This window comes from Notolabrus celidotus, unplaced genomic scaffold, assembly GCF_009762535.1.
Source record: "Notolabrus celidotus isolate fNotCel1 unplaced genomic scaffold, fNotCel1.pri scaffold_326_arrow_ctg1, whole genome shotgun sequence".
Classification (NCBI taxonomy): Eukaryota; Metazoa; Chordata; class Actinopteri; order Labriformes; family Labridae; genus Notolabrus; species Notolabrus celidotus.
The window spans coordinates 17,501-26,363 of record NW_023260158.1 but is presented as its reverse complement, the minus strand read 5'-3'; positions in this window follow the sequence as shown (position 1 = coordinate 26,363).

The window sequence follows — 8,863 nt, the reverse complement described above, 5'->3', positions numbered from 1 at the left end:
TCCCTCCTCCTGAAACCAGATTATCGATCCCACAGAGAGAGAGAGAGGAGGCGGAGTCTCTCTGCAGGATTAAACTGAAGGTTAGAGACAAACACAGAGACCTCTGCAGAGAGCGGGACAGATGGAAGCAGTGGATGATGAGCTGTTGTGATCTTTACACTCATGAATCCTGAAGGGTCACAGTTTACGCCCACAGACAGGCGAGTCTAATGTCCTGATCCCGGTCTCCCCTTCCCACTAACCACTGAGGGCTCAGGGCCGTCCCAGAGTCCGACTGTCAGGAGCTTAATATGCTTCAATGTCATCATGAACTCTCTCTGTGTGAGTCTGTCTCTGCAGACTTTACTGAATCCATCACTCACTCTGAGGTGGAGGATCATCAAGGACAGGAACAGGATCCTCTCAGTGAGTGTTGGTTTGTGGATCCGCCTGAGTTCAGATCATCTTAGACTGAACATCAGCTCTGTGTGTGTTCACATGTCCCTGAGGATGATGATGTCATCTCTGTGTGCTTTTATTTTCTTAAATACAAAGTTTAAAAACGAGTTCATCCAGTGAACATGAAGGTTCACTCTGACGTGTCGGCTGATCTTTGAACACATCACACATGTGACATGAACATGTAGAGATGTAGAGTGTTCATCCATCAACAGTTCTAACTCTGTGTGATTGAACTTCACCTCTGACCCTCTCAGTGTGTGTGAGGTCTCTGTGTCTCAGCTCAGACTCACTCTGTGGTTTGATCGTTGCTTCATAAAGAGATCTCTTTAAGGATCTGCTGAAACCTCTAACTTCAGGAGTCGAGCACAGATTTAGATTTAAGTGGTGTGAACCTGCACAGTGAGACAGCAGAGGAGTGTGTGTGTGTGTGTGTGTGTGTGGGAACATGTGTGTGTGAATGCACACCCATGGGAGCTCACATGCTTCCATGTAATTACAGAGCAAAGAGCTGAAACCTTTACAATGCCCCGTCGACAGAGAGAATTATCATAATCATGTTTTTCTGAGGAGCCTGACACCCCTCCTCCTCCTCCTCCTCCTTCTCCTCCTCCTCCTTCTCCTCCTCTCTCCTCTCTCCTCCTCCTCCTCCTCCTCCTCCTCCTCCTCCTCCTCCTTCTCCTCCTCCTCCTCCTCCTCCTCCTCCTCCTCCTCCTCCTCCTCCTCCTCCTCCTCCTCCTCCTCCTCCTCCTCCTTCATCCTCTCCTTCTCTCCTTCTCTCTCTTCCTGTCGGTGTTTTTGCAGCAGTGAGGTAATTACAGTCTGCACACACACCCTGGCACACACACACACACACACACACACACACACACACACTGGAGGCCTCGCATGGAGAAATAGAGCACATTAAATATTGATGTGGGCACTCTGAGAGGTTATTCCTCTCTGAAACTTTAATGTTTCTAACCCCAGCAGAACCCTGAGAACATATACGCACACACAGCCGGGGGCGGAGCTTAGGGGGAAGGTGCTGGCGTGCAGGTATCAACACGTCCACAGACGGAGGAGAGATCACACGTACGAAGGTCTCTGTTTAACTGAAGGATCAGAAACCTCAGCTCAGATGTTTTTACTGACTCACAGATATCATTCACTGAAGATTAAAACTGAAACACTTCATCAGTCAGGAGGAATCATTTCTCTGTTTAATGATAAATATAGTTTCATAGATGAAGCTGCAGGAGCGTGTGTTTGTCTTTATGTCTTGTTAAGAGGACAACAAGCTCTGCTGCAGCGACAGCTTGTCAGCCGGGGTCCATGGCGTGTTGAGCTCCAACTGGAGCATGACAGGCCGGCGCTGGGCTGATCATGCACAGCCTTCTGGGAAGGTCAGTCCTCCATGCAGGGTGGAGAGGTAAAGGTTAGTCATGAACACAGAGCGGGGAGGAGAAGGATTAAGGACTGGTATGTTCAATCAGGACATGAGAGGAGAATGTAAAAGACTGCTCAACATAATGACACCAAACACAGACCGGTAGTGATGATCAGGACTCTGACGTCTCTGTGAGCACCAATCAGGACTCTGACGTCTCTGTGAGCACCAAGCAGGACTCTGACGTCTCTGTGAGCACCAAGCAGGACTCTGACGTCTCTGTGAGCAAGAATCAGGACTCTGACGTCTCTGTGAGCACCAATCAGGACTCTGACGTCTCTGTGAGCAAGAATCAGGACTCTGACGTCTCTGTGAGCAAGAATCAGGACTCTGACGTCTCTGTGAGTAAGAATCAGGACTCTGACGTCTCTGTGAGCAAGAATCAGGACTCTGACGTCTCTGTGAGCAAGAATCAGGACTCTGATGTCTCTGTGAGCAAGAATCAGGACTCTGACGTCTCTGTGAGCAAGAATCAGGACTCTGACGTCTCTGTGAGCAAGAATCAGGACTCTGACGTCTCTGTGAGCACCAATCAGGACTCTGACGTCTCTGTGAGCAAGAATCAGGACTCTGATTGTCTCACTGAGACAGAGATGGCCTGGTGTTGCAGGACAGGCATGCAGGGACACGAACACACACACACACACACACTCACACACACACACACACACACACACACACACACACACACACACACACCAGCATTAATAGTCAACAACTGAGCCGTACAAAATAAGATTCCTCCTCCCTCCCTCCCTCCCTCCCTCCCCCCGCTGCAGCTTCAGAGACATTAACTTTTCAATTTCCAACATGTCATAAAGAATGTGTGTGAGCAGCAGCGTGTCCTGTAGCTGCTCCTCAGTCTGCCTTCATATCACACACCCAGACACTAAACCATCCTCAGAGCTGAGTCTCCATCGGCCGGTCCCTCCCAGACCATCACAGTCTCATTATCAGACTCAGCAACTCTGCAGGAACTGATCGACTCCTCGTTTACATCCTCCGGCTGAGAACAATCAGCTGCACATCTCTCACACATGCAGGATGTAAAGCTGGGACACATATAGGCTGACGTACACTTTAACAACATGTGAACACACACATGTCGGTTATGCAAGGAGTCAACACATGCACACACACACCTGAACACACAGGATGCCTTGAATCAGCTGGAGGATGCATGTTGTGTGTGTGAGGGTCAGGTTGAGGTCTCAGAGCAGATTAGAGTCTCTAATAACTCGTCTTCTTCGTTGTTTTTGAGTCTAAAGATGAATATCCTCAAACAGCCGAGTGGTTTCCTGAAACGTTCTCTAAGACGCCCGCTGCAGACGATGAGAGCTAACAGCTGTGGACTTCCTCTCTCTGCTTTGAGACGTCTCTCTGCAGATCGGGAACAATCTGAGTTTCTTCGGTCAATCTGCAGAGATTTATGTCAACAGATTTTTCTCCCTAATCTCTTTTTCTTGGTACAAAGTCGTGCAGATCAAATTAAATGTATTCACAATGTTCAAGGACAGATATCCAAATAATCTCCCTCCTGTCAGAAGCTGTACGTGTGGATGGTTAGAGGACGAGCCTGCTGCTGTCAGGGTAATCATATGTGACCTCTGCTGTGTGCAGACAGTCGCCTCAGTCTGTGTGTGTCATGTCTCAGAGAGCTCTTCTATACTGTTTGACATTTGAGCTTTGATTTAACGCTCCGGTCCAACAGGGCGCCGTGGATCAGGACGAGGAACAGAGCGGGCCGACGGAGAGTCAAACACAGAGCTGTGATTGTTGGAGTGACCTCTGAGTCATCACATGGTGCAGAGTGATGGATCCATCTGTGTGTGTGTGAGTGTGTGTGTGTGTGTGTGTGTGTGTGTGTGTGTGTGGTTTAGAGTACTGTAGTATCGTTTGACTTTTTAAAAAGAGACGTCAGAGCGTCTTAATGAGACCTCTGTGTGGATACCTTCAGAGGCCGACCTCCTCTCAGCTGAGGACACTTTTCTCTCACGCCGTCACTTGAGTCAAACCTCTCTCTCCACGTTCCTCAATCGTCTCTAAAGGAGTTTAGACCCTCTCAGTGGGTTTGGTCAGATTGAAAGAAGCTCTTGTTTGCATGGTAGTTGTTATATTTAACAGTGTGTGTCTGCTCTGAGGGAAGACAGTAAAGAACACACCTTGATCACAGCAGGTAAAGAATGAATCAGGTGAACACAGCATGAATGAGAGGGTGGAGGTTGGAGCCTCTTAGATGAGTTCTGCTGTGAGTTTGAAACCAGCCTGTTAGCTGGAGCAGCTGATGGAGGTGTGGGGCTAGCTTCAGTCCATACAAACACTACGCTCAGGTGTCAATTCTTTACGACCCTGACACAGGACTCCCACCAGATCCATGCTCGGTCCATCTCCAATCCGCTGCAGTCCGGCTCCGCAGGACCGCAGCACAGCTGGAGTCATGTGACCGAGGTTTCCCCTTCTGTAATCCCTGAATCAAGGATCCTCCTCCTCCTCCTCTCCTCATCCATGTTGTCTTTCTGGTCCTCTGAAAACCTCTGACCTGTTGACTCCAGGCCTGGCTCCGCTCATCATGAAATAGAAGTCTTGTGTATCTGAACTAGAGGACTCCAACCCGCCGGATCAGAGACGCAGCCAAAACGCAACGGAGCGGATCCAGTGGAAGTTAACACATTGACTAGAATAGAAACCTATCAGATCTGGTGCTGTGACGGATCGGAGATGGACCGGACATGGATCTGGATGTGCATGATGAGAAGGCGGATCAACCAAAAGAGTTTCTGACATGAACTCTGAGTCCAGACTCGGGTGTTGAAGCGTCTGACCTGCAGCTCAGAGACAGAGCGTGTCCTCCTCGTGGTCAATGTTGATTCATTAGATCCATTAGGGGACAGAATGATGTTTAAAGTGTGTGGTGTGACTGTGGTGTGATCTCCTGATAAATGGACATCACACATGTAGCATGTAAATGATATTAGCTGTGCTCTGCAGCGTGCTTCCTGTGGAGCAGACACACGTGTGTAACCGTGTATTGATTCAGTGTTTGTCCGCCTCCTGAGCCGGCGTCAGAGCTCTGTTGTTCGTTAAGGATCTCTCAGGCTAACAGTCTCTGTGTGCAGCTCTGTGACAGGAACAGGTGCTGCTGCTGCAGACCGGCTCCTCCAGGTCTCAGGTGGACCCCCCGTGTGGCTGAGTGCCTCTCGGTGATTACTCAGAGCCCGGTGCTCGGAGGCCTGAGGTCTGACACGGCTACGCCTCAGTTAGCCGCTGTGAGCTCTGAGTATGTGTGTGTTTTATGTGCTGTCTGATGTTCTGAGGCTGTGATTAAGCTTTGTGTTGGCACTGACAGAGTGTGAGCAGTTATTAGGTCTCTGAAGCTGATGGATCACTGAGGAACAATAACGTCTCTGGAGCTGCAGCTGAACGGATCTCTAACAAACACCCAGCCTGTGTCACGACGTGGTCTCTGCATCATGAGACTCATCCTCTCTCACTCACAGGGACACATCTGCATCCTTAATGTGGACTGTGGAGGATCAGACCTCTGCACAGGACTTCTAAGAACGAGCTGGAGGAAAGTCCAACCTTTAAAATAAAGGATGACTGGCGGTGCAGGATCTCACGCTCTGCAGAGCGGCGGTTCAGAGTGATCTTTAATGAGCGCTCAGAGGAACATGTGCAGACTCATCTCTAATGAACTTCCTCACGCCTCCTCTCTGATCACACACACACACACACACACCGGACTGCTTCACATGTGGTAAAGCACACACATGCATCCCTCCTGCATGATCAGCGGGGCGTTGAACACATCTAACATTCATCACATGCTTTTATTCTGAAGCAGCATGAATTAAACATCTGGCAGAATGCTGAATGCTCACTCTGCATTAAAGATGCAGCGGCTCCTCCAACAGGTTTTTAATGAGGCTGATTGGTTGGAGGAGCCGTGTGAGTGAGCGATGTTCCTTTGTCACCGATGATGGGACACCTCACTGATTATATTTTATCACATATTTGGATTCACGCCCCGTCACCGCCGCACACTTCATCTCTTTGTTGCGGTGTTGTCAGCAGCAGCGTCTCTCCTGTGATTATCAGACGTAATTACAATAAAATACGAGACCATTATCTTTAAGACGGTGAAGAGCCGTGTAATTAAAGCCGCTATTCCTGCTTCTGGTAATTGGTGGCAGCTGTTTGGAGGGAGTCGTCGCCTGTGAGGGAGAAAGTTTGGTTACTCAAGGTTAACTTGGAGCTTCATGCAGGAGTCTGCAGACTCACAGTGAGGGGAGAGACAGAGAGAGAGGGTCTGATGGTGTTACAGGAGTTCAACATGTCAGTCATAGTTAGAACATCAACATTAAAAACAGAGACTGGTCTGGTGGTTTGAGTGTCTGCAGAGAGGGTTTGTCATGTGACCTGTTTGTTTGAGGTCGCTGTGATGATCATCATCTCAGGAATTATGAAACAGCTGAGTGTAACTTCTCAGAAAGAGTGTGTTACATAACCGTCAGCAGATATCCCCGGGGACTTCTCCTCACCGATCTAAGAGCAGAGACGAGCCGAGAGACGTCCAGTGACATAAAAACAGATCCTGGTCCTGATCCTGGACGGGAACACGAGTCAGCAGACGCTCTGAGAGAGTTTACTGACGTCTGCTGATGGTCTGCTGACGGTCTGCTGTCGGTCTGCTGATGGTCTGCTGACGATCTGCTGACGGTCTGCTGATGGTCTGCTGATGGTCTGCTGATGGTCTGCTGATGGTCTGCTGATGGTCTGCTGACGATCTGCTGATGGTCTGCTGACGATCTGCTGATGGTCTGCTGATGGTCTGCTGATGGTCTGCTGACGATCTGCTGATGGTCTGCTGGTGGTCTGCTGATGGTCTGCTGATGGTCTGCTGACGATCTGCTGATGGTCTGCTGTCGGTCTGCTGATGGTCTGCTGATGGTCTGCTGATGGTCTGCTGACGATCTGCTGATGGTCTGCTGACGATCTGCTGATGGTCTGCTGATGGTCTGCTGATGGTCTGCTGATGGTCTGCTGATGGTCTGCTGACGATCTGCTGATGGTCTGCTGATGGTCTGCTGATGGTCTGCTGATGGTCTGCTGACGATCTGCTGATGGTCTGCTGATGGTCTGCTGATGGTCTGCTGACGATCTGCTGATGGTCTGCTGACGATCTGCTGATGGTCTGCTGATGGTCTGCTGATGGTCTGCTGACGGTCTGCTGATGGTCTGCTGACGGTCTGCTGTTGTCTGCAGACGGTCTGCTCACTCTCTGCAGACGGTCTGCAGACAGTCTGCTGACGGTCTGCTGATGGTCTGCTGACGGTCTGCTGACTCTCTGCAGACGGTCTGCTGACGGTCTGCTGACGGTCTGCTGTCGGTCTGCTGACGGTCTGCTGTCGGTCTGCTGACAGTCTGCTGACGGTCTGCTGATGGTCTGCTGAAGGTCTGCTGACTCTCTGCAGACGGTCTGCTGATGGTCTGCTGACGGTCTGCTCACTTTCTGCAGACGGTCTGCTGACGGTCTGCTGTCGGTCTGCTGACTCTCTGCAGACGGGCTGCTGATGGTCTGCTGACGGTCTGCTGACGGTCTGCTGACTCTCTGCAGACGGTCTGCTGACGGTCTGCTGTCGGTCTGCTGACTCTCTGCAGACTGTCTGCAGATGGTCTGCAGACAGTCTGCTGACGGTCTGCTGACTCTCTGCAGACGGTCTGCTGACGGTCTGCTGTCGGTCTGCTCGGTCTGCTCGGTCTGCTGTCGGTCTGCTGACGGTCTGCTGATGGTCTGCAGACGGTCTGCTGATGGTCTGCTGTCGGTCTGCTCGGTCTGCTCGGTCTGCTGTCGGTCTGCTGTCGGTCTGCTGACAGAGTCCTCATTAGCTGCTTTTTGTTTTAAGATTTGAAGAAGAGACGGAGCACGGAGTGATGAACTGAAGAGAGATAAGACAGGATTAAGGATTAAGAGGGTGGAGAGGAGGAGAAGAGGAGGGGAGGATGAAGAGACATTCAAATGAGAGTTAATGGTTTTATAACTGCACAGGGTGATTCCTGATGTGCCTTTAATGCGGCAGCTAGGATGACACATAATATTCAGAGTAATTACATGGTGCCATGGACGGCTCTTAAATCCTCAGCAGCAGCAGGCTGACAGTGTTTGTGTGCAGGGGGAGCAGCAGCAGCAGGCTGACAGTGTTTGTGTGCAGGGAGAGCAGCAGCAGCAGGCTGACAGTGTTTGTGTGCAGGGAGAGCAGCAGCAGCAGATCGTGGTCACAGAGGAGGAGGGGGCGGAGTCACTGATTCTTAGGTCAGCATGAAGACATGAAGACGGTTATAACAGGGTCAGGTTTTTAATGTGTTCAATATTAAAACATCTGAACTGTGTTTTAATAACAGAGTTTATTCATCTCTTTATTCAAAGACGTCCAGTCCTAAAGGAGCGAGTCATTCATCAGCTGATGGTTGGCGTGACATCTTTAGGGTAGGCAGGGCGGAGCTGAGTGTTGCCCCCTGTGGTTAATACACTTATAGACAATGAATGAAAGGAAAGACATCATTATGGAAATGACAGAATGTGACAGATGTCACATAAACTGAAGTGGATGATTTGTGTGTTCGCCGTGTCTCTGTCTCTGCAGCCTCATCAGATAGTTCCTCTCTGTTATCTTCCCTACATTTCCTTTTGAACTATCCCTTTAACTTGATCCTGCAGTACCTCACCACCCTAACTCTTCACCCAGAGAGTCACATTATTCAGGAGTAATCCAACAATCAGGGAGCACGATGCAGCTCATCCAGCAGAGATGACTAAAGCGGTGATTGATCCTGAATCATTGATGTTGGAGATATTTTCAGCAGCTCTTTCCCACACAGCGTTTTATTCTTTGAACCTCTTACTGACTCTTTCTGAGTCAAACATGGAGAGCCTTTATCTCACTGATTAAATCAGAGTCATCTCAGAGACATGATCCCTCAGGTCTGTTCTGA